At 38.1% G+C, this 25,373-nt stretch overlaps 1 protein-coding gene across 4 annotated transcripts in view; it reads left to right on the plus strand.

Annotated features, from left to right (window-relative positions):
* Window positions 1-25,373, plus strand: part of CDKAL1 (CDK5 regulatory subunit associated protein 1 like 1) — a 628,275-nt gene that overhangs the window by 18,804 nt on the left and 584,098 nt on the right. The gene's annotated exons all lie outside the window — the stretch shown is intronic.

A 25,373-nucleotide genomic window follows, 5' to 3' on the forward strand; every position in this document is an offset into this window, starting at 1 on the left:
AACTGCTTATCTTATTTGAATTATACGAGTTTTCCCATTTACACTCCTCTTCTGTTCCGGGATCCAATCTAGGATCTCACTTTATATTTATTGGTAATGTCTCCTTAGTCTCCTTCAGTCTGTGAGAGTTCTTCAGTTTTTTCTTGTTCTTTATGTCTGTGGACTGCTGAGGAAAACCAGTGAGTTACTAGTTATTTTGTAGAATGCCCCTCACCTTGCGTTGTCAGATGTTCCTTCTTGATTAGCGTAAGGTTATGTATGCAGTCTTGGCGAGAAGGGCCCATTGGGTTCCTGATGGATCATAGTTTCTCATGAATCAGTATGTCTTATTACCAGTGGACTACTATATCTGCCAGATTTCTCCATAGTAAAGTTACTACTTTTTCTCATTGTAATTAGTAAATATCCTATTTCTCCTCAACCTTTTCTCTACTAATTTTACTATCTTGATAATTTTAGTATCTGTCCATGGAACTTGTTTGCAGCAGTCATTATGGTTCTGTTTGTTGAGTGGTGATTATCTGTTTTCTTTTCTTCTATACTTACTCACCGGGATTCTTCTGGAAGGAAAGACTACCCTTTCTCCCCTGTTGTATTTATGTGTATCAGTGTGAATTTACATACTGAGTATTCTCTTCTGTGGGTTATGGTCCAATACCGTCATTATTAATTCCGCTGCCCGTATTGTTCTGGCTTTGGCCATAGGGCCTCATTCAGGCTGGTTCCCGTGTCTTCTCAACATGTGCCCATTTTTTTGAGCACTTCCTTATTTTGTGACACCACAAGATGTTTTAGTCTCCTATTTCCGCTTCCCTAGCCTTGGAAGCAGCCACTTCTCCAGGTAGTTCTGATTCCTTTCACAAGAAGAATGGTGTTGAGAGGCACACCAGGGCTGTGGACACTAGGTGTGCTCATCACCACCATGAAGTGTCTGTGCTCCTAGGTGCTCTCTGGGGACTGAGCTGGGAAATACGTGTATGTAGTAACCGGCGCGTACACACATTCATGTTACTGTCGCTGGTGGCATGTACATTAAATGGGGTCATAATCGAATGCTTTGTGACAGGGACTGGCCCAGCGCTTTCTGTATGTTACCTTAGTTAGTTTTCGGGCGATGAGGAAGTGTTGATATCTGTACTTTACAAACGAGAATGGAGGGATTGTGTCCTACCTTAAATCACCCAGTGAGGTCTCTGTCACTCCGAAACACTGAGACCACTATTCTGTAGCTCCTACTGTCTGTGTGATTGGCAAGGTCCTAGCCTCAAGAGGGCCTGAGAGAATTTGGGAGGATTGGAAACTCCTTTCCTAGCAGTCTATCCTTCAGCAACTAAATAATCCGAATGTCTTACTCTGCGTTTTTGGTCATTTATTCTTTAGACAGTGAAATCACCCTTAATATTAAATTTTGTTCTTTAGATAAAAGTATCAAAATGTGCTTTTAGAATTATTTCTCTAAAAAAAGAGAATTATTTTTCTGTATTCATTAGTAATTTTTAGTGTAAGTTTGTGGGTTTGCCTTAATATTTCCTGATGGTGCAGTTTGGGTATTCGGACAGTAGCCTGTGAGATGATCTCCTGAAACATTTAAAAAAATTAGCTTGACTTTTCCTTGGTGGCATTAAATGTCTAATGCATTTTAATTTAAATTTTAGTCTATTAGCAGAATGTATTTGGTCTTATTACAGTACTTTTCTAAATAATAAAGGTAAAACAACTGTCCTGGTGTATTTATACAAGAATGCTAGGTTTTGTTACATTTTAGCTGCTTATTTGGGAATAGTGAAAACGGAGGATTAAGGGAGCAATCACTTGAATATGAAATTCATTTTTCTTAATGTGGTATATTACTTTTATATAGTTGTATTGTCTGTATGTATTTGTATTGACGTTATGTACTGTTGGTTGTCCCCGCTTTAGAAAGTTGTAGTGTGTGTTTAATTCTAGTCTGGCTTGCATGCAGCAGACTGTGGAATCTCTTTTCTCCCCGGTCAAATGCTGTAGCCCAGGAAGAATGAACAATAGGAGCTTCTGTAAGACCTTTAAAGGAAATCTCTACAGATTCTATACTTAGGTTGAATATATGAGATGAATGATTTCTGGGATATCTGTGCCAGTAGTCTCTTCCATTACTGTGGAATGGTGGGAGTTTATAAAAACTATTATTGCTAAATAATTTGACATGTTTTATTGATGGGATGTAGACCGAAAATATTTTCTTTTAACTTTATAATTGATGTGAATAGGTATAAAATACAGGTTATGTGAAATATACACAGATCTCTGGAAACAGTATATAAGATGTTCGGAATTAGCGTTCAGTTACCAATAATAGATACTTTTACTATTTGGGGAGAAGAGAGATTATGTGGGTATATACTTAAAATTGCTTTTTACTATGTGAACCCAGGGATATAATTATTCCATAGGGAAATCTGATAGAGGCTCTGAGCAATTAGCTCTTGTCCAATATCTCTTTTTTTTTTTCCTAAAGATTTTATTTATCCATTTGAAAGAGAGAGAGAGAGCCCAAGCAGGGGGAGCGGTAGAGGCAGAGGGAGAAGCAGACTCCCCACTGAGCTGGGAGTCTGCCGTGGGGTTCGATCCCAGGACTTCGGGATCATAACCTGAGCTGAAGGCAGATGCTTAACGCCTGAGCCAGCTGTGAATAAACATAGCATGTGCTTTTTGGTTAGTGGAAAAAAGTCCATTGCGCAGTCCTTGACTGAGGTTCTAGTTCATAGGCATAAGAGAAGCATGTGAGTTACAAACGTGGAGTGTTGTGATAAGCTTACATAGGTTGGAATAAGGCATTTTGTTTGGTTGCCCCCAGTTTCAGAGACATAATTTCTAAATTGCTGGGCTTTTGTGGTTCCTGATAGTTCCTTCATATATTTGTAGATCATTTATTCATTCTACACGTGTGGCCTGATCATGGTGTGTGTTACAGGGTATAGGGCTAGGAGGTGTGAGGATGTGAAAACGAACTAGATGTGGATTCCAGCAGATGAAAAGTTTATTGTTTTTTTGGCAGAGGAAAAGCCTTCGTATTGTGTGTTACTTGTTAGAAGTTATTTAGTAAATGGTCAAGCTCTTAATGTATCCTTTTATGATACAGTGAAGTAGGACCTGCTTTGTTTGAAGAGTTTTTACTGTTTCTGTTTTAGAAATGCTTTGTGATAATGTCAAGTCAGAAATAACATTTACTTTTTTAATCATGGTAAGTGTAGTCTTTAATGCCCATCACCTATTTAACCAACCCTCTACCCATCTCCGCTCTGGTAGCCATCAGTTAGTTCTCTATAGTTAAGAGTCTGTTTCTTGGTTTGTCTCTTTTTTTCCTCTGTTCTTTTGTTTCTTAAATTCCACATATGAGTGAGATCATGTGGTATTTGTCTTTCTCTGATTGATGTATTTCACTTAGCATAATATTCTGTAGCTCTATCTGTGTTGTTGCAAATGGCAAGATTTCATTCTTTTTCATATATAAATTTAATATATAAATTTCGTATATAAATACACACACACACACCACCTCTTCTTTATCCATTTACCAGTTGATGGACACTTGGGCTGCTTCCATAATTTGGTTGTTGTACATAATGCTGCTGTTAACATAGGGGTGCATGTGTCCCTTTGAGTTAGTGTTTTCATATTTTTTGGGTAACCAACCAGTAGTGTGATTACTGGATCATAGAGTAGTTCTATTTTTAATTTTTTATTTTATTTTAAAGATTTTATTTATTTATTTGACAGAGAGAGATCACAAGTAGGCAGAGAGGCAGGCAGAGAGAGGAGGAAGCAGGCTCCCCGCCAAGCAGAGAGCCCGATGCAGGGCTCGATCCCAGGACCCCGAGATCATGACCTGAGCTGAAGGCAGAGGCTTAACCCACTGAGCCGCCCAGGCGTCCTGTAGTTCTGTTTTTAATTTCTTGAGGAACCTCTCCATGCTGTTCTCCACAGTGGCTGCACCAGTTTGCATTCCTACCAGCAGTGCAAGAGCGTTCCTTTTCCTCCATGTCCTTGCCAACACTGGTTGTTTATTGTGTTTTTGATTCTAGCCAGTCTCGGAGGTGTGAGGTGCGATCTCATTGTAGTTGTGATTTGCTTTTCCCTGATGATAAGTGATTTTGAGTATCTTTTCACATATCTGTTGACCGTCTTTCTCTCGTCTTTGGGCCAATGTCTGTTCATGTCTTCTGCCCAGTTTTTAATTGGATTGTTTTTTGGGTGTTGAGTTGTATCAGTTCTTTATATATTTTGAATACTAACCCTTTAATGGGTCTGTCATTTGCACATGTCTCCTTCCATTCTGTAGGTTGCCTTTCAGTTTTGTTGATTGTTTCCTTTGCTGTGCAGAAGCTGTTTATTTTGATGTAGTCCTAATTTATTTTTGCTTTTATTTTCCCTGCCTCGGGAGACCTAACTAGAAAAATACTGCTATTACTGATCTCAGAGAAATTACTGCCTATGCTCTCTATAAGGATTTTTATGGTTTCAGGTCTCACATTTAGGTCTTTAATCCATTTTGAGTTTATTTTTGTGTATGGTGTAAGAAAGTGGTACAGTTTCATTCTTTTGCATGTTGCTGTCCAGTTTTTGCAACAACCATTTGTTGAAGCGACTGTCTTTCCCCGTTGGGTATTTATTCTTCCTTTTTTGAAGATTAATTGTCCATATAATTGTGGGTTTATTTTTGGATTTTCTGTTCTATTCTATTGGTTTATGTCTGTGTATTCATGCCCAGTACCTTACTGTTTTTCCTTTTTTAAAAAGATTTATTTATTTATTTGAGAGAGAGAGAGAGAGAGCATGAGCAGGGGAGGAGCAGAGGGAGAGGGACAAGCAGACTCTGTGCTGAGTGTGAAGCCTGTCGTAGGGCTTGATCTCATGACCCTGAGATCATGCCCTGAGCTGAAACCAAGAGTCAGATTCTTCACCGATTGAGCCCCCCAGGTGCCCCAGAACCTTCTGTTTTAATTACTACTGCTTTGTAATATAATTTGAAATCTGGAATTTGTGAAACCTCCATTTTTATATTTCTTTTTCAAGATTGTCTTGCTATTTGGGGTCCTTTTTGGTTCTATACAAATTATAGGGTTGTTTGTTCTCATTCTGTGGAAAATGCTGTTGATATTTTATTAGGGATTACATTAAATCTGTAGACTGCTTTGGATAGTACAGACATTTTAACAATATTTGTTCTTCTAGCCCATGAGCATGGAATGTCTTTCCATTTCTTCGATCATCTTCAGTTTCCTTCATCACTGTTTCATAGTTTTTAGAGTACAGGTCTTTTACCTCTTTGGCTAAGTTTATTTCTAGATATATTATTGTCTTTGGTGCAATTGTAAGTGGGATTTTTTTCTTAATTTCACTTTCTGCTGCTTCATTATTAGTGTAAAGAAATACAACAGATTTCTGTACATTGGTTTTCTGTCCTGTCACTTTACTGAATTCATGATCAGTTCTAGTAGTTTTTTGTTGCAGTTTTTTGGGTTTTCTATATTTAGATCATGTCTTCTGCTGATAGTGAGAATTTTACTCCTTCCTTACCAATTTGCATGTTTTTTATTTCTTGTTGTCTGAGTGCTCCGATAGGACTTCCAGTACTGTGTGGAGTAAAAGTGGTGAGCCTGCACATACTTGTCTTGCTCTAATTGTAGGGGAAAGCCACCACTGAGTATGGTGGCTATGGGTTTGTCATATATGGACTTCATTATGTTGGGGTATGTTCCCTCTGGACCTGCTTTGCAGAGGGTGTTTATCATGAATGGATGCTGTACTTTGTCGAATACTTTTTCTGCATCTATTGAAATGATCATGTGGATTTTATCCTTTCTCTTATTGATGTGACCTGTCATGTTGATCGTTGATTGTTTTGTGAATATTGAACCACAATTGCATCCGGCGAACAAATCCCACTTGATTGTGGTGTATGACTTTTTAAAAAATGTATTGTTGGATTTGGTTTGCTAATATTTTGTTGAGGATTTTTGCATCTATCAGAATATAGCATTTTATGTTTGAATTAAAAAAATGAATCTTGTAGAAACAAGTACTACTAGTTTATATGGTATAGGAGATAATATTATGATATCAATCAATCAATATTAATTATATTATATACTAGTTATTATATTAATTAATTAATATTATAATTGAATGTCCAAAGTAGAAGCCTATTTCCTGGACCTGGCCATTTAATTTGAAATAGCTTTAAATTTTAATGGGATATATTAGATTGATACACGTAGATGTTTGTGTAAGGAATACATTCAAGGACCACACTTATGGTCAGTAGCATTTTAAGGACATTAAAGCTACATTTTTGTGTTTTGGACTTGGATTTTTTTGGAACTCACATTTGTGTACATAATTAAAGTATGAATGCACATAAAATTTCTTTCTTTTTTTTTTTTAAAGATTTTATTTATTTATTTGACAGAGAGAGATCACAAGTAGGCAGAGAGGCAGGCAGAGAGAGAGGGGGAAGCAGGCTCCCCGCCAAGCAGAGAGCCCGATGTGGGACTCGATCCCAGGACCCCGAGATCATGACCTGAGCTGAAGGCAGAGGCTTAACCCACTGAGCCACCCAGGCGCCCTCTTCCTTTTTTTTTTTTTTTTAAGATTTTATTTATTTATTTGACAAAGATCACAAATAGGCTGAGAGGCAGGCAGAGAGAGAGAGAGGAGGAAGCAGGCTCCCTACTGAGCAGAGAGCCCGATGTGGGGCTCGATCCTAGGACCCTGAGATCATGACCTGAGCCGAAGGCAGAGGCTTAACCCCCTGAGCCACCCAGGCGCCCCTCTTCTTTTTTTTTTTTTTACTATGTGTCCTTTTAAAAAAACAAACCAAAACAAAACAAAAGATTTATTTATTTGAGAGACAGTGAGTGAGAAAGAGAGCAGGAGCAGAGGCAGAGGGAGAGTTTGAAGCCGACTTACCACTGAGCAAGGAGCCTACCGTTGGGCTCGATCCCAGCACCCAGAGATCATGATCTGAGCTGAAGGCAGGTGTTTAAGCAACTGAGCCACCCAGGTGCCCCCCAAGAGTTTCCTTTATCATGTGAAGCACCAAACGACATGTGTTTGAATCAGCAGTTTATTAAGTGGCATAATCACTAGTTTTGATTTTTTACTAAATTGTGGGTTTTCTGTACAAATTAATTAGTGTCAACCTTTTATTTTTAAATTCCAGGCATTTTCTCCTTCTGTTTGTGAGTAAACTTGCACGGTTGATTAGAATCTTCACTTTTTTTTTGTTTTTTTTTTTAAAGACTCCATTCAGTTATTTGACAGAGAGAGATCACAAGCAGGCAGAGAGGCAGGCAGAGAGAGAGGAGGAAGCAGGCTCCCTGCTGAGCAGAGAGCCTGATGCGGGGCTCGATCCCAGGACCCTGAGATCATGACCTGAGCCAAAGGCAGCGGCCCAACCCACTGAGCCACCCAGGCGCCCCAGAATCTTCACTTTTTAAAGAGACAAAGAGATAGTCCAGTTCACACTTGTGAATTCTACCATGTGTTGGTTCTAGGTCATAATTTTCCTTAGCCTAGTATTACATCCAAAGTGAAATACCGGTAATAGTTAAAAACTTATGTGGTAATTTATTTCGAAAAAAGTTTTCAACTCCTTCTCTCTATTTTCTTACCTAGTAGATCCAGGAAAGGATTGTCTTTTTGTGTTTGGGAACTTGAATATCGTGTTTCATTCGGTTCCACTTTTGGCCTGACCTTTCTAGGTTACTTAATTCTTGTTTGTATGTCTTGTACCATGTAGGGATTACTAATACTTCAGTTCATGTGTGGTTGTATTTTTGTGAATAAATTGCTGTGGAGTGCTAACTTGTGTGAAGATGACTACTTTTTAAAATTGCTGGAATTCTGGTATTGAACAACTTACTTTCTACTTTTAATATTTTAGACTTTTTAGGAGAAAAAAAATCCACATAGGCCCAAAGATTTTCAGAAACTTGATATTTCCTTCATTGCTTAATGATCCAGATTACCTTTTGAGATTTCGTAAAACTTTACTTTGGATAATTATTTAGAAATAGTCTGTTTAAATTTTAATTTTCTTTCTTTCTTTCTCTCTCTCTCTTTTTTTTTTTGGTAAGGAAAAGGGTAGATGATAAATAACCATGGGCGCTTCACTTAAAAATCTGTTTTTTGTGTTATTGTCTTTGAGTTTTGGGGAAAACCTGTTTTTGAGATGTTGACCCTTGAATGTGTAAACTCATGTGGGCTCTTTCTGGCCTTGAGCAATTCAGTGGGTTTGGATTAAAGATGATGTATTTTTAGCTCTTGGACAATAGATGGCAGTATTCCATTGCGTGATCACTGTGGCTGTAATGTGATAGATGAAAAGTGAATTTCTTGTCACAAGTAGTCCTCCCATAAAATTATCAGAAGTCATTAACTTTGTTAACACCTTATTTTTTTCTAACGTACTACTTTTTAAACTTTGTAGTAGTATTTATGTAAGAATTAGACAAGTTGACCTTCTCAGAAGCAGCACGGATCGTGAACAATCTGCTTGCAACATGTATGCCGGAGACCAGATGTGAAAAAAAAAAAAAAAGAAATGCTCCTTCAGGGACTGACTCACTGCTTGACATCTTTGTGGCTCTGGCCCTGACTGTGTTTGTTCTCGTGGCTGCCCTCTTGCCCACAGGAACTTACTCAGGTGGAAGTTTCTGGATCTGAGGACAAATATTTATTATCTTTACCATTGCATTGCTTGGACACTTCCTAAAAACTAACCTTTGCATAAGATGCATTTTGAGTAGCTCGTTAATCCTCAAATCTCTTAACATATATTAAGGTTAAAGAAGCTTAATTTTTAAAGAGAGTGCCGTAAACTATAGCCTTTTAAAATTTCCTGCCATTCTCACTTGACCAACATGTGTTTGATGGTTCATTTAGAAGGGGAGGTGATTTGAATGTCCAGGCCTTTGCAGAGACTTTCCTTGTGGTCGTTCCTTTATTGCAACCTGGTGATTCTCAAATTTAAGAGTTTCTAAGAATTTTATGGTGTTACAGATTCATGTATGTCATACGTGTGTGTGTGTGTGTGTTTGTGTGTGAGCCAGTTGTGACTATACCTGTTAGATCAGCTAATGTCATCGTTTTCGGTCCCAGTTCTAATAAGTGTATGGAGTCTGCTTGTGTATAATTCCACTGCCGCATTCCTTTTATTCCCGGGCTTTGAGGCGGAGAGGAAGTGGTCCCTCCCTCCATTAGTTCCTGTCTGTTTTACATGTTCTCTCCCAGTGGATGTGTTTCTCTGTCTTAGTCATCTTTACCTTTGACATTTCGGAGACAAGTGTCGTTTAATTTTTAGGAGGAGACTGTAGCCCGCTATTAAGCTAGACCGTAAAAGCAGCTACTGGTGCGTAGTAGCGTATGACTTTGCACAAACGACAATATCTCCGTATCCTCAGTATCCCATTTACTTGATGAAGACAGTAGTAGTTTTTTCTAAAGATTAAATGTATATGTATGTGTAAAGTGTTCAGTGTGTGTTTGGATTATCCTTATTATTTTTAAAACAGACTTTATTCATTTATTTGACACAGAGAGAGAGAGAGCACAAGCAGGGGGAGCTGCAGGCAGAGGGAGTGGGAGAACATGGGGCTTGATCCCAGGACCTACGGATCATGACGTGAGCCGAAGGCAGATGCTTAACCAACTGAGCCACACAGGCGCCCCATGGATTCTCATTGTTATCATTAAGCACAGGACCTGGCACAGAGTAGGAATTTAATTTAAATGCATTAGTGAACCAGTAAAAATGCTATTTTGACTATATTGAATAACTTCATTCTTCTTATCTTTCTAGCAGGACAAAATATTAATGTATATCCTAAAGGTTAAATAAATGTGGGGCGTGCGCGTGTATGTGTGTCTGTGTGTGTATGTGAGTCCCTTGAGTTTTCAGGTAGAATCTATTTAGGTTTATGTCACGTCCATTCTGTGTAGTCTTGACAGGTCTTGGATAAGATCCTAATACTATCGCTTTTCCTGACATGGACACTACAAATTATATTGAATCAGAAATCTAATTTAATCCATCCTTATTAAATTGTGAGCAGTAATTGCTTTCAATTTAATGGGATTGAATTCAGTACTAGAAATTTCAATGTTTCCTCATACCTAGTAAAGTTTGGTTATATATATTTCCATATATTGTGGGTATGCCTGTTCAGAGACAGAGACAGGTGACCTTGGATTAATACTTGTATTCAAAGGTTCAGTTATTTGTGACCGTTGGTAAGGGTACGTAGTGTAAGGATGGCAGTGGGAAAGGCCCTTTCTCATTCTTTTTTCCCTTCTACCCAGGAACTAAAGCAGGGAGAGCAATAAAACTAAGGGCCTTCAAAATGGGATTTTCATCCAGTTAGAAAAAGGGGGAAAGCAATTAAGAGTCTGTAGAGAAGATACCGAATGTCGTTTGCTCTTGAGGGTGCGCAGCCCGCCCTTGTAATTACGAGAAAAGAGCTATAGGGTGAAATGAAATCCTTCTAAAAAACTTACTCTTGGGGCACCTCGGTGGCTCAGTGGGTTAAAGCCTCTGCCTTCAGCTCAGGTCATGATCCCAGGGTTCTGGAGCCCCGCATCGGGCTCTCTGGGCAGCGGGGAGCCTGCTTCCTCCTCTCTCTCTGCCTGCTTCTCTGCCTACTTGTGATCTCTGTCTGTCAAATAAAAACAAAGAAACAAACAAACAAAAAAAACAAAACTTACTCTTCACATGTTTTTGCTTGATTCTTGATTTTTAGAAATAGCTCAGTTTACCAACTTCCGTGTCTTACACTGTGCCTTTTTCTTGAAAATGTTACGAATAAGAGGAGAGGCTCATTCATGCACTAAATGCATTTCTGGGTTAAGGTCTAACTGTTGCCTTGGATCATGGCGTAGTGTTTCAGGGAAGAAGCAGTGCCCTTGGTCCTCCCTCTGACTCCCTCCCCGCTCTGACTCTTGCAGTGTTTTCCACAACCATTTTTTAGCCATCATCATATTAGCTATTGTTTTCTTTGTTGCTGTTTTTTTAAATTGAGTTGCTGGGTCATTTAAGATGGAGTCATTACCTATGAACTGTGATTTTGAAGTCTCTATAAGGAAGTACTCGATGAGTGCAGCTGGAGTCAAATTCATGGTAACAAGTGAATCACAGACAAAGATCATTGGGAGTATTTTGTGCTCTTTGTGTGAGAGCCGAGCTGTTAGCCAGCTCGGAAGAATAAAGGACCTGTGAGGGTGTTCCAGAGTACATACGTTATAGGTCTAACAAAACCAGTCAGGAAATCGCTGAAAGATGTAAAAATGGAAGACATTGAAAGTGGTATACAGGCTTCTAAATACGAGATCAAATTAAGGCAGAGAAGCTTAGGAGAGAGTATTTGAAGATTATCATTTTCATCTCTTTAGGAGCAGCTTTTAATTTTAGGTGACTTAGGTGAGTTGCAAATCACGTGCAAGCTGTATATCTCCTGGGGTGGGGCAGAGAGGGTAGTGAGGAGGTTTTGCAGTTTGCAGTGAAGGTTTTTCTAGCAGCATAGAGATAGGAAGAAGACTGTTGGATGAAGACTTGGTGGTTGTGTTTGTGACATGCGAACTGCTCCGTGAGTGTAGTCTGTGTTGTGTATCCTTCATGGACGAATGGAACTATAAACATGTTTCCATTTGCACATGTCTGCAAAAAACGTTGTAAAAACAACTACTTTACAAAATCTTACACAGGGTAGAGCTGTATGCATTAATTGCAACGTAGGATAATTCTAGGATTTGACTTACTCTCTAATGTTTTAGGAATTAATGGAGGAATTTAAAAACTAGCAATTCTGAGCCAGTGATGGCTCATTCTCACCTGAGGGATGTTTGGGTCAGTCATTAAAACTTTCTGAGCCTTGTCAGTTCTTTCTTTTTGTTTTTCAATGAAGCGATGTTCAACCAACCTCATAAAATTGAAATGAAAATGTAAACATGAGGTGATGTTTTAGTTTTTGAAAATATTTATAATTCAAAAGATAAATAACTCGTTTATTGATTAAGCTTTACTCTTAGTAAACTGTAAACGGATGGTTTTTAAATTTCTTGTGTTACTTTCATCTGTGTTGCATTAAAGATGTTTTTGTACAATTTAGGAGCTCAGTTCCTAAATATACCAAAAGGTGGCGCTGTTGACCTATGTTTAATATTTTTAATTTGCTTTTTGATGAGGACATGTGTTGGATGTTTTATCTGCAAATGTATTAAATTGAGGTTATATTTTTTACATTTAATTTTCTGTTTTGTAAATGGATCTTTAATTCATGTAGGGTTTACTAGGACCAGGTTTCATTTTTATTTTGAGATGGTTTAGAAATTCAGATATTTAACATTTTGTAGACATAAATTCCTGTATAATCCAGTATAATTAATGATAAAACCTTGTATTAATGTGACAGCTAATGTTTCATGGAAAACATAGTTGCTTTTGTATAGCAAAAACCATTAACTTTTTTAAGCCTCTAAAAACAGTCCAGTGATTAAACCATAACAGCCATAAATAAATGATTTGTTGTAGGCTTTTAGGTCACACCATGTAGGTTTATCCATTCTGGAATGTTCTTTTATGTTAAAAGTACCTTTGAAAATTTAGCAGAATCTGTCATTGCTTGAATTTCCTACTGGTAGTAATGTGATGAGAGGAGAATCTAGATTCTATGAATAGCTTCTCAGGTGAGAAATGCAAAAATCAGGTAAAAGGCGTGTGACTAGAAGTGAGGGTTATTGATGCAGCAGGATGTGGGGTATATACTTCTACAGTCAGGCGAAAACCTCCTGATTGCTCATTCATGGAGCATAGTGTAGCCAACGCAGCTTATGACCCGAGCAGGAGAACACAAGGAGGATGTTTTCATGTCCAGTGGAAGCTGTCTGTAGTTGGTTTTCAGTATGGACAGAATTCATCAATGATATTTGCTGGAAGTAGAAAAGCACAGAACACCTCTGTTACTAATGTTATAAAATGCTTGACTCTTGCCTGAGGGGCAAGTTAAAAAACTCAAAGTAATTGTGAGTGTGCTTCCACTGTTCCCTTGATTGAAAACTAGAAAATGTTTGGAGTTAACAGAACTTGCCCTTTTGAGTTTTTGTTAATTTTCCTTCAATACCACTTCCTTAGGTGCAGGCCTTAGAACTAAAGAGACCTCTTTTTCCATGAAAAAGTCATTCTGAGGACTTAATGTGACTGTCGCAGTTACTGAGTGTATGTAGTTTGGGGGACGTGAGGACACACCTGGCAGTTAGAGGTTTGTTTTATGTTCATGAAAGTGTGTGTGCTTACATTTAGGTGTTCACTCTTGTTGCTGCCTTTGTTGATGTAGTAATATGATACATACGCGATTTGTCTGAATTGTTTAAAAATGCATAATTAGAGGAGGATTTGATTATTCAGCAACTGTTCCAGTAGCTAAAGACTATTATTTGGATATTTTCTTGGAGTATTTGACAGCTGTTTCGTGAGCTATGAATAGTATGAGAAATAGAAGGAATGTAGTATGACATATTAATACCTCCATACTCTTAGGATACCATTATTGTAGAGGATAAAAAAAAATTTTAATTATTTAAAATGCAAGAAATGAATCTGCTCTTTCCCCTTTCTGTGTGTGCATGTGTGTGGATGTAAAATTCTGTGGATTTGGTAAATAACAAAGGTTTATTTTCCTAAATGACTTTGTGCTTTCAGACTTTTGTAAGGAAATTAGAAAAGTACATTGAGAATGACTTTTAAAAAACTCTCTATTTCTGCAAAAATGTAAAATGGAGAAAGACAGGCAAATGTTCCCAAAATGCTTTAAAAAGAATTCCCCTTCTCCACCCTACCCCTTCCCCAACCCCACACACACCCAGGCTCTCCCTAATTTCAAATTTCCTTCTCAGGGAAGTTGACGTAGTAAAATGTGATGATATACAAGCAATACTTTTCCTGCAAATAATACTTTTGATTAAATGAAATCCAATCAAATAGTATTATATATTTGTTATGAAAAAAGATCTGTCATAGAGATTTTATCTGGTTCCTGTAGATGCCTTATAATAATGTGCTAATTTATGCTGATGATTTTACCTCGTGACACTTCTGTGTGGCCTAGATATGTTAATATGTTACAGCTTTTTAATTTCAGTAATCTGTGTTGGTTGAATGTGCTTGTTAGTCCATAGTACCCCTCACCAGTCTGTGTCAAGGACTGGAAGAGAACAAGAAAATGTATCTCAGAATCCTTTTCTTTAAGCATGCATTAGTAATAGAAGGGATTATAAAATGGACATAATTTTAATAAGACTGTTACATCTGAATATACACTGAGAGTAGTAAGTACTCCAGATACTGTCAGCTTTTAATCAGGAAAGAGAATTAGGTCATTGGTATTATGAAGCAGGGCCTGTTAATACCTTTTGATTTTTAAAAAGTCTTTGAAAATGTCAATGAGAAAATATCACAAGAATGGGAAATAGATGGCATAGGCAGTTTTTAAGAAGTAAACCATTTTATTATAGCACTTTTTCTATTCTGTACACTTTGAGCGTTATGTGTCTCAAAATTCCCATGGCAGGAAACTGCTCTATGTGATTTGAGAATTTCAAGGCCTCATGGTAGAAAAAGGGGTAAGGATGGCCAAGGTCTGAAACGTGGGAGAACGAAAATATTTTTTTAAAATTTATTACAATAAAAATTTCGTAGAAGGAAAATAAAAATTCATATTACTTAAATATAATTAATTCACCTAATTCTTCTTCTTCCTAGAAACTCCTTATAAATTATTTTTATCCTTTCCATAGAAAGTATTTATCCTTTCCATGGAAAATATTTATTGTAGAAGGGATATTTTTTGCTTCTTGTACTTAGCCCTTGATCTGCAAGTGTAATGCTCCTTTAGCTTTGCCTTGAAATTGTTGTTTCCCATTTTTGTGTCTCACTTTGATCTGAATGACACTGACCCATTCAAATGTCTGAAAAACCTGGGGTAATTTTTAAATTAGCATGCTTGGCATAACCAAATGAGTATTTCTCAGACCTTTCTGAGCCTGTGAGTCCTCGTCTCTAAAATGGGTTACAGTGTTGAGAAAATTCATAAGTGGTTGATAAGTGTTAGCTCTTATTAACTATTAATAAAGAAAACTCAGTTAAATAGAAATGTTTTCAGTTTGAACCTTGGAACAAACTGGACTTTCAATGTGCGTTTCATTCATTTTAACCTACTGAAATGGTTTTGTGTTTCTCGCACATCTCTTTCTGGTGGTGAGTGTTAATGAGGAAATGAGGCTAACGAGGATGTGGAGATAACACATGAAAGGTGGCTTCTTGGGGAACCGTCGAGGCAGAAGGGAGTGATTTCGTGGGAGGAACAGGGATTGGGAGTCAGAGGATTTGAGGTTTTGCTTCAGAGATGATGTTATTAGTGAACTTATTTATCTTTGGTCAGTGAACGTATTTTTACTTTATTTTTTTACTTCTCATCTATGGAATAACCACTTTGACTTTTCCAGAAGTGTGAGGGACAGGTCATGTTTTTTTCTCACACACGTTCTAGTACTTTGAAAGAGGTAAAGTGCTGTATTAAGAAACGTCAGGTGCGAATCCTTCTTGGACATCCCTACCTCGGCTCCCTCCCTCCCATCGCCCCCTCCCCTAGTCAAGCTTACCATACTCCTTGCACCAGGGTTATCTTTATCTCTGCTTGTAGCACTGTTAGACTCTGTTGGGATTATGTGTTCACAACCCCCTCTCTGTTCTGTTAGACTTGAGCACAGCTTTTCTATTCATAAGACCCACTACCATGTTTGGCCTATAATAAGCTCTCAGTGCTGGCCGATGAAGTAACATCCATATTCGTGTCATTCATGAGCAACAAGTAAAATGTACTGAACAATTATGTCCAGAATTGTGTTCTCATTGGCGTTTTGCTCTTCTTTTTTACTGTTAGGTGTAAATTACTGACGATTTCTTACCACGTGAAAGAATTAAATTTCGCATTTTTCTAGTTCGAATAGTTCTTTTATAAGTTTTTGGGACTCTTTTATGAGCCTGCCCACAGTAAATGGCTTTATTCGTGCTTTACAAATGTTGTGATTCATGGGCACTGTGAGTATAGATTTCATGCTTAAAGTGACTAAATAAAATGGGCACATTGTTCTTTGTTAGTTCCTTCAATTGGTTCTTTTAATTTTCCTGTTCTTACTGGTGATACCTTAAGGCATCTGGCCAGTGTTGGGTATTTCTTCCTGACTCATCATTCCTTCCGCCACCTGCCAAAGAAATGCTTTTTTTACTTTGGTCAAGAACATTTGGAGTTCGATTTCCTTATGGGTATAGGTCATGGGCCATCTGATAAGTCTAAGCATGTCATACTAATTAGCATTGACTGCCAGCCACTCGAATGCTTTAATTCTGGTGCTATGTTGTTTTAAACCTAAAGGTATTATAGAGGATGGAGAAGTCCTTTATCAGAGTACGAAACTAGCTACCAAATCTAAAGGTTCTTCCTGCACTCCCAGTACAGTTTCCCTTTGTGTGAAGTTCTAGTAGATTGTATTAAATTGATGTTTATGTAATCTTTCAGGGTCATTAGATTTTTTTTCCTTAGGTATATCTGAATCACCTCTTTTTGAGATAATTTAGAAAAGAGGAAATTGAGGGTCGGGAATTCAGGAGGAAGAAGAATGGCTGATACGTCCTACGGTAGAGGTTTTAACCTTTCAGCCTGAAGACAGAGATACTTTTGGGCCCCAGTATTTACCATCTTGTATTTGAGAGCCTGGAGAAAGTTGAGATCTGTGTTGAAGTGTCCTTGGAACTTTGTAGGACCCCAGAAATATAGGAATCTCTTATGGTAAGAAAGGATCGATTGGACTTACAAAGGTTTTACATACAGTGAAAGCATCTTAGAATGTATTTTATCTGTTGCAAGTCAAAAATGTTTGAATGAGACTGTAGAAGGGAGATCTGAATTTTCTCAAAAGCAAAGGATAATTGGCCTTAAAAATGCAGTATTCCTCATTATGAACGGAAAGTGTAAAATGTCACTTGGTCCTTTCTTTTAGTGTGATATCTTTGTTATATTGTAGCAAGTTAAAAATTTTCTTATCATCAACATACAACATACTATTTGTTTCAGGGGTACAGGTCTGTGAATCATCATTCTTAACACAGTTCACAGCGCTCACCATAGCACATACCCTCCCCAGTGTCCATCCCCCAGCCGCCCCATCCCTCCCACACCCCTCCCCTCCAACAACCCTCAGTTTGTTTCCGGAGATTAAGAGTCTCTTATGGTTTGTCTCCCTTTCTGGTTTCATCTTGTTTCAGTTTTCCCTCCCTTCCGCTATGATCCTCTGTCTTGTTTCTCAGATTCCTCGTATCAGAGAGATCATATGATAATTGTCTTTCTCTAATTGACTTATTTCGCTCAGCACAATCCCCTCTAGCTCCATCCATGTCGGTGGTTAGGGGCTTTCATGAGTTTTTCTCTTTTCTTTCTTTCTTCCTTGCCTCCCTTCCTTTCTCTCTCCCTCCCTTCCTTTCTTCCTCTTTTTCTCTTTCTCTCTCTCTTTTCTCTTTTTTTTAAAGTATGTGGTGCCCAAACCCATGACCCTCATAACAAGACTTGAGCGGAGACCAAAAATCACATGCCCAGCCAACTGAGCCACCCAGGTGCTCCTCTGTGGGCTCTTTTCCTACTTTTGGTCTCTCTGTTCTGTCCTTCCCTTACATCTTAAAATTCCCCCAAAATAGATTCTTTTGCAATGGGAAGTTTTAGAAAATTAGCCCCCTGATTGGGAAGGGATTACTTTCCATCTATATTTCTGTAAAGGGGAAACTTTTATGAATCTCTAGAAAGAGGGTTGTGTTGATCTTGAAGAGTGAGTACTATAGGTGGGAGAATGAATAAGAAAAATGTTGGGGTTAGGAGTATCCATTGAGTGAGACTCTGTTTGAGGTTGACCAACCTGCCTGGGGATCTTAGCCAAGCCATTTAATCTTTCTGAGCCTCAGTTTACTTATGCATAAAATGAGCGAGTTCAACCTCAGTGTTCTCTTGTTCTTTATAAATTCACTTTTTCATTAGATATTTGTTACCTGCTGCTAGGTGCTGTGTGTTTGTCAGCGAAAAAGACAGATATGGTCCCATACCTGTGAGAAGATCCCTACTTCTGTCTTTGTTGACCTATCCTTCTCCCGTTTCTTCCCCTTATCTAGTAATGGGGTGGATAATGAGGAAATGAAGCATTGCAAAATGATTAATTACAAATTTGGGGACCCTGCCTGCTTTTGTGTACAAAGTGAATCAGCATGTTTTGGAGGAAAAACACACTTGCAAAGACCATAGTTTATATATGTTAAAAATGTTATTAAAATGAAGAATTATCTGTTAGTGGAAATAATTGGGCGACTTGGGAGAGAGAGGAATGAACGTCTGAGCTAGAAAATGATCTTGTTTCAGTGGACCAGGTATAAATGGGGAAGATTTATCCTCGATGCTGAAAAGTAATTAAAAAGTATTTGAGCTTTTTGGGGGGTGGTTACTCATGCCATTGTATATGCTGAAGGTCAGATGTAATTTTTTTTTAATCTGGGGGGAAGATCTGTTTGGTATGTCAGCCGTTAGTCTGGAGAATTGAAATTTATTGTCTCACTAAAGTGGAAAATAATTTGAATAGAGTTAATAAAAATGGAAGGAATAACATTTTACTTCATTAAGAAACACCGTGAGGCATCCGAAATGAAGAAAAGTCCGCATTTGGCTTCAAAATTTAAAATGATCTTTCAGTCTGTGTAGGTTGGTTCAAGAGCGTTTAACTCTGTTGGAGGTGGCCCGGTTAGCTTCGTATAATTTAAAACTCTGACTTCTCCCAAGATACTGATGAAAGCAACTGAATTTATTGGTTATTAGGTAGTGAGAGTAAGTTCAATTTTCTCCAGACTTGTGACAATTAGAGGTTGGTTCTAGCATATCTAATGCTTCAGTTTCAAGGCTACCTCTATTTGAGAGCTGTTTTGGGGAGATAACCTTGTAACACATCCATTTTAATGAGTACATTACTCTGACCACTTGCTCAAGTAGACTGGCAGTGACTGCTGACCTGAAGTGAAGGCCCGTGTTCAATATTAATACGGCCCGTCTGCATCCAGACAGCAATCTTTCATTTTGACATGCACATAGTCAAAGTAAATTAATGTTTAAAACCCGAACACTCTTAAGTTCAGCCAGTGTGTGCATTCCATAATAATCCTTCAGAAGCAGTTTACATAGAAATGCTGAGTGCTTTCTTATACTTTATTTATCATATGTATGGGTCCACACTGCAGTATTTGTAACAAGATTTATCCAGTGCTGTTTTTGTGACTCACTTGTCTTGTGGTGCCTGAAGAAATTAATTATTTTAGGATTTAGTCTTTGCATGTTTTAAATAAAATTACATTCTTTTTATATATTCAAGTCTGGCAAGGCAGTAGCCTAATTTTGGTTATATTATTTTTAGATATTTTTATTAAGCTAATTTCTTTCTTTATTTCTGCTCAGATAATCACCACTTTTTGAAAGCATGGTACTAATTTTTAATAAACTAGGCTGGGAAATAGTGTGTATTTGTGGCTATCTGTGTAACAAGGATATTACTGGAGGATTTTTCTTTTCTTACATACCATTTTCTAAACTTGCTTTTATTGGTTGCAAAAACATTCATGGCAGATGTAGTAATGGGGAAATTATATTAACATTTAAGTATTAAATTAGCTTTTAGCCAGAGTCTCCTACTAATACGATGACATTTAGTGAGTTCAGGATTTTAAGGACCACGTTGCACAACTCATTGCTGCACATTTCCTGTTTGCCTTTTTAAGAAAGTATGTTAGATCTACTTTTTCAGATTGAAAATTTCCATTGTGGATTTCAGTGGTGTTCTTATTTTACTTTGCTTGTCAATGTTGGTTATTTATGTATTAAGAATATGTGTAGAGTGACCGTAATGAGAATAGTATGCTGTTGTTGCTATGTGTAACAAGCCAGGTTTCATAACACTTTTATAGCTTAATTCCGAAGAAAGATCTCAAGTTATATTTATTAACAAACATGTTTCAGCTAGGGGGGTTTTCCATTCTCCAAAACGATGGCAGATACAGATGAATCTAATATGTATTTAAAGGACATGTGCTGCATTTAAGTTCTATCTCCTGGACGTTTGATATTTTGTCTTAGCATTACAAATGCTATACTTTTGCTGTAAAAATCAGAATTAGATTCCTTCTGTGTCTGATAGAATTTATTTTCTGTTCAGAAATAAATATAATATTTGGTTTAGTATATATAGACCATCAGGTATCAACTGTTAGTTGATACTTAATACATGTATAGTTTCCTGAGTCTTGGATATCCCTAACATTAGGAAAATCTGTGCTTTCCCCATGGTATGGGGGATTTAGATAGGATTTGGAAACATTGTACAGAGAACACCTATTGTTTCCACAGAATGATGTATGCCCTACAGAGGTGAACCTTTTGACCCATTGCTCTTCCAGTAGTAATGGATTTATACTGATTTGAGCATAGTCTGTCACTTGGTCCTGTTTTCAGTTCTCATGTGTGATGACTGGCTGGCAAAATTAAACATCTGCTTTGTGGCTGTAGAAGGCAGTATAACTAACTGGCTCATACTTTAAAATTTATAATGCATGTTTGATTAGTGTTATGTTGTCACTACCTGAATTAACTAGCTGTGGATAAATTTTCTAGAGCATGTGAACATAGTCATTTTTGTTCTGCTGCATGGGGAATTTTTGTCCTCCTGTAAGGTTTCATAAAAGCTTGTATGAGCTTGGATTAATTAGAAAATCAGCATTTTAACACCACCTCTCCCCCAGTCAGAGACTTTGTGAGTGAATTCTACAAAAAGAGACTATGTACCAGATTCCATAGTTGGGCCTGCTATTTGTGATCTGATTCTAATTTGCTTGCTTTTATAATTCTGCCACAAAACCCAGCATGTTATACCTCTAGAAAGATGAAGGGGTTTAGCGGGAATGTGTATACATGTAGGTTTTTATGGACTCATCTGTACATCTGTACAAACACACTATAAAATTAGTGCATCAGGCTGAAGTAATAAGACCTCTTGGAAAGTAAGAGTTACAGTGGAGTCCAGAGGTCTTGGGATATTTTGATGGAAGCTATCCCTGTACCTTCATTGATAGAAATATGACAGGGCAGACATTTTCTTTGGTGAAAAGTGGTGCACAGCAGACGGTGACCTCCGCTTCTTGCCGTTTTATGGACTTAGTTCAGAGGGCTGGTTACTGAGAGCAAAATATGTGCATGATTACATATAATCAAGGTTAATTTTTATCAAGGGTCACCATGTTTTTGCTATGGTCTGACAATCATGACCTACATTAAAAGAGCCCTGTGGGTCTGTCTGGTGTATTTTTGCTTGATGTCTGGGTAGTTTATTTCAGATGCTTGTCAGTTTCATTATATATTATCGTTTTGGGCTCTTGGTGGATTTTCAGGTACACCGTAAACACAGCGCTCTTTGCCATTAGGTTGTCATGAGGGTGCTTCTGTTGTGTGGGGTGTGAACGTTCTTTCATCTTGAAGGATGAGGAATTTGGGGGACAGTTTCCATTTGGTTTTGTGTTATATTCAATTGGTAGATGTTTTTGAAATAAGATACATTTTAGCCCTACAACCGAGATTCCAGGTTTGGCTCAGTTAATTCATTCTTCAGTTAGTTTTTTTGGGGGAAAATATTTTGGAGTTTTTAATTCAAATGCATTTTCCTTGCTTAAGAAAAATCCAGATGAGTAGTTTATTTCACAGCATAGCAACTAAGTAGGATTTATAAGACAAATTTACAAATATTTTCTTCTTCTGCTGTTACAAAGAGAATGGTGGGTAGTGCTTAAAAAAACATGTGATTTAGGACATTTTGGTAACTCAAAGACAGAACTTAATGGCTGTTAAAACTGGGTATTTAGTTTTATAGTTTTGAAATCATATTTAATTTTGGCCATATCTGTCTTGGTAGTTTAAAGGATAAACAGTTCAAACAGTAAGAAAAAAGCAGTTTGTGTTTTGTCAGTTTGCAACTTTAGATATCAGTAAATCATTGCTGTAGCCTTCTTTATCTTTTGTTTGCACAAAAAACCTGTTAGAATTATGTCTGGGGGGACCATCTGCTGTAGTTCCCAGTCTTGTCAGTGTGATAAGGGATAAGCTGTATAAACAGGGGCATCAGAAAAAAAAAAAAAAAGAGAGAGAGATTGAGAGAGAGAAAAGCAGGCTGCTTTTAGGAAGGAAAAAGTCTGATGTGGATTTAATTTTATAATGTAGCCACAGAAAGTCACAGGATTTTGCTCACAGTCTGTCAGGATTGACGCTGTCACGTATTTATTTAGAAACCACAGGTCCATGTTATTTAAATGGTTTATCTTCATGATAATATTAAACCTTTTTTTTTTTTAAATAGGGTTCCCATTTTGGAGGTCGAGCTTTAAAAGGTCTTTGAAAATATATCTGTATAGCACTTGACATTGCAGTATTTTCCAGATGGTCGCTTTAGTTTTTGAATTCTTTTTTCTAGCTATTATTTTTTTCTCTCAGTTGAATCCTCAGAAATCATCCTTTTCCTTTTTCATTTCCAATGAGGTCATGGTGCTTCATAAGGAACAAGCCAGTCATTTCCATGGCAACACACTCTATCAAAACATCACATATCTGTCTTGTCCCTTACCTTCAAACTCTCAAATGGAAGAGGTGTGTAAGCAGCACTGTTCTCACAGTACCCTGGATTATAGCAGGAGTGCAGGAAGGAGAAGAAAGTCAGCTAAGAAGAATTAATCTGAAAAGTACCTTAAATTCACTTAGCTACGTATATGTGTGTCTCTCTGTGTGTGTGTGTGTGTGTGTGTATATACACATATAAAATTTACATTAAAATATGTTTTATGGGGTGCCTGTGTGACTTAGTGGGTTGGGCCTCTGCCTTGGGCTCAGGTCATGATCTCAGGGTCCTGGGATCGAGTCCCACTTCCGGCTCTCTGCTCAGTGGGGAGCCTGCTTCCCCTTTCCCCCTCTGCCTGCTTCTCTGCCTACTTGTGATTTCTCTCTCTGTGTCAAATAATAAATAGAGTCTTTAAAATAATTTCCTAAAAAAATGTTTTATATTAAACAGTTTTTTTTAAGATGGAAAAATAAAGATTTCAAAAAACTTGATCTGAAAAGTCAATCCTTGATCAGTATGGGTTTGAGCTGTGTGGGTCTGCTTATACTCAGATGTTTTTTGATAAATACTGTGTAGCACTGTAAGTCTATTTTCTCTTCTTTATGGTGTTCTCAATAACCTTTCTTTTTTCTAGCCTACTTTATTGTAAGAATACAGTATATCACAAAGTATGTGTTAATTGTCCGTGGTATTGATAAGGCTTCAAAGGTAGGCTATTAGTAGTTAAGTTTTTGAGGATTCAGAAGGTAGATGCAGATTTTCAACTGTTCAAGGGGTGGGAGTTCTGCGCTCTTAATCTCTGCGGTGTTCAGGGTCAGTGGAACTTGTTTTAAAGAGGGGAATGAGTGCTGTATCATAATTACTGAGAATTTCATACTCTTTGAGATCAGCTATTACTGTGTACGATTAAGTTTTTATAATTTTTATACATTTTTAATAATTAAAATTTTTTTCAAGGTACATTTTACTTGTTTCCCTGTATGTATTTTGCAAAATTTCCAGAGCTTATTGGTGTGAGCTGTGAGGATGGTACATATTGTGAGGCTTAGTGCTTGCTGGTTCCCTCTGAGCCCTGTTGCGGGCCATGCGGTGCGTCTGTGCCTGTCCTTGTCGTGGGGGCTGTCACTTGACCTCTAGAGGCCAGCTCATCTGCCTCTCTCCTCCCATGTGACTGTAGAAAGTCTGGAGGCAGCCCCCTTCTTGTCTCTGTCTGTATGTGGCATGGAGCGAGTGCTCAGGGAACGTTTGGTGCGAGAATAGCGATCAGAATGAATGAAGTGGCTGGTGGCAAACTGTTTGTTTCTGTGGCAGAGCTGTATTCTGATTTTTCCCTGTGTGTGCTTAAAAGGAAGTTGGAATATGTTCTGCATAACCATTTTGTAGCTTTTTTTAAATTTCCCAGTATAGTCGGATATCTTGGGCCCACTGCCTTGTGCCTGCCCAGGCCTCCTGCTTGGCCATCACAAGAGAACTCCCTAGTCTGTCTCTCCCCGTTTATTTCTTTCTGGTGGCCTAACCTGGCAATTCTAAGCTATCTGTCATGGGAGAAGGAGCTGCTGGCGGTGAAGGTTTCCAAAGGCTGCAGGTAGTATGTGGTGGATGGCATTAAATTTTTTTATTACGAATTATATGATAGAGAAAGGGACTAAGCAAGTAAGATCAGGGACAACAGTATAACCCTTACCAAAAGTCAGAAGTACAACATTATGGTTATGTTGAAGCTCCCTTCTGTACGGAGTGGGGAGTAGATGGGAGACACTTTCCATTCTCCCTTTCTGCCTGAGCTTCAGCCTGCGAAGGAAATCTTCCTCTCCTCTGTGCTTTTCCTCATACCCCCCTGGGCCCATGTGTGTTATTGAACCTGCCAGGGTGTTGTAACCATCTGTTCGGATGTCTGCCACCTCCACCGGGCTGTGCTGCAGCCTCGCGGTCCCAACACCGTGCCCGACGGCTGGGCTGCAATAGGTGCTCGGTGAGGGCTGGTGGCAAGTAGGTACGATTCTTTTCTGACCATCCCCCTTCCAGTGTAGGATTCTGGTGAGCAAAACTATTTCCTTGTCTAGCCCATAGTTCCAGGGCCTTGCTGCTCTCATTTGAGCAAATTGAATTAAACATAAAATCCTGTAGAACAGATGCATTTACAAGTCCCCGCTCACACAGCTGCTGGTCTCTTTAATAAAAACACTGCTGTTTTGATTGAGCATTCATAGGCCTTCTTTTCGTTAACTCTGTTCGTATTGTGCTGTAAGCAGAGGCCCCGGACTCCCGGCACGAGTGCAGGAATGAGCCAGTGAAGAGAAGTAAGACGGTAGGAGATGGCGAGAGGCAAGGCAAAAGGGTGGATGGGGAGTAGGTTTTCTTCTTAGGTGTGGTTTTAACAAAAAGAATAAATACATGTGCATGTCCTTCCTGGACCATAACTTGGAAGTCTTTGACTCCATATTTCTCCAGCAATTATTCTCCTCTTTCCTCTCCTAAATCACCTGTATGTAATGTTCCTCCTTGAAATTACCCAGAGCATATACAGATGTATTTGCTTTTTACATTTTTAAAAAAATTCTGGCATGATTTATATCCAATAAAATGTACCAGGTCCCAAGCATTCCGTG

The sequence above is a fragment of the Lontra canadensis genome, unplaced genomic scaffold (genome assembly GCF_010015895.1).
Source record: "Lontra canadensis isolate GAN:19392208 unplaced genomic scaffold, GSC_riverotter_1.0 scaffold21, whole genome shotgun sequence".
Lineage (NCBI taxonomy): Eukaryota > Metazoa > Chordata > Mammalia > Carnivora > Mustelidae > Lontra > Lontra canadensis.